This window comes from Lolium rigidum, chromosome 2 (assembly GCF_022539505.1).
Source record: "Lolium rigidum isolate FL_2022 chromosome 2, APGP_CSIRO_Lrig_0.1, whole genome shotgun sequence".
NCBI lineage: Eukaryota > Viridiplantae > Streptophyta > Magnoliopsida > Poales > Poaceae > Lolium > Lolium rigidum.
The window spans coordinates 170,078,250-170,079,469 of NC_061509.1; positions in this window are offsets into that span (position 1 = coordinate 170,078,250).

A 1,220-nucleotide genomic window follows, 5' to 3' on the forward strand; every position below is an offset into this window, starting at 1 on the left:
TAAAAGAATGGTCCTCCATAGAGGAAAAGCATCGATTGCTATATTTGTGCTAGAGCTTTGATTTTGAAAACATGAAACAATTTTGTCAACGGTAGTAATAAAGCATATGCATCATGTAAATTATATCTTATAAGTTGCAAGCCTCATGCATAGTGTACCAATAGTGCCCGCACCTTGTCCTAATTAGCTTGGATTACCTGGATTATCACCGCAATACATATGCTTTAACCAAGTTTCACAAAGGGGTACCTCTATGCCGCTTTGTACAAAGGTCTAAGGAGAAAGCTCGCATTTGGATTTCTCGCTTTTGATTATTCTCAACTTAGACATCCATACAGGGACAACATAGACAACGAGATAATGGACTCCTCTTTTAATGCTTTAAGCATTTGACAACAATTAATTCTTTTCTCATTAGAGACTTGAGGATATTTGTCCAAAACTGAAACTTCCACCATGAATCATGGCTTTAGTTAGCGGCCCAATGTTCTTCTCTCACAATATGCATGCTCAAACCATTCAACTCGAGTGTAGATCGCCCTTACTTCGGACAAGACGAACATGCATAGCAACTCACATGAAATTCAACAATGAGTTGATGGCGTTCCCCGGTAAACATGGTTATCGCACAACAAGCAACTTAATAAGAGATAAAGTGCATAATTACATATTCAATACCACAATAGTTTTTAAGCTATTTGTCCCATGAGCTATATATTGCAAAGGTGAATGATGGAATTTTAAAGGTAGCACTCAAGCAATTTACTTTGGAATGGCGGAAAAATACCATGTAGTAGGTAGGTATGGTGGACACAGATGGCATAGTGGTTGGCTCAAGTATTTTGGATGCATGAGAAGTATTCCCTCTCGATACAAGGTTTAGGCTAGAAAGGCTTATTTGAAACAAACACAAGGATGAACTGGTGCAGCAAAACTCACATAAAAGACATATTGAAAACATTATAAGACTCTACACCGTCTTCCTTGTTGTTCAAAACTCAATACTAGAAATTATCTAGACTTTAGAGAGACCAATTATGCAAACCAAATTTTAGCATGCTCTATGTATTCTTCACTAATAGGTGCAAAGTATATGATGCAAGAGCTTAAACATGAACACAACAATTGCCAAGTATCACATTACCCAAGACATTATAGCAATTACTACATGTATCATTTTCCAATTCCAACCATATAACAATTTAACGAAGAGGAAACTT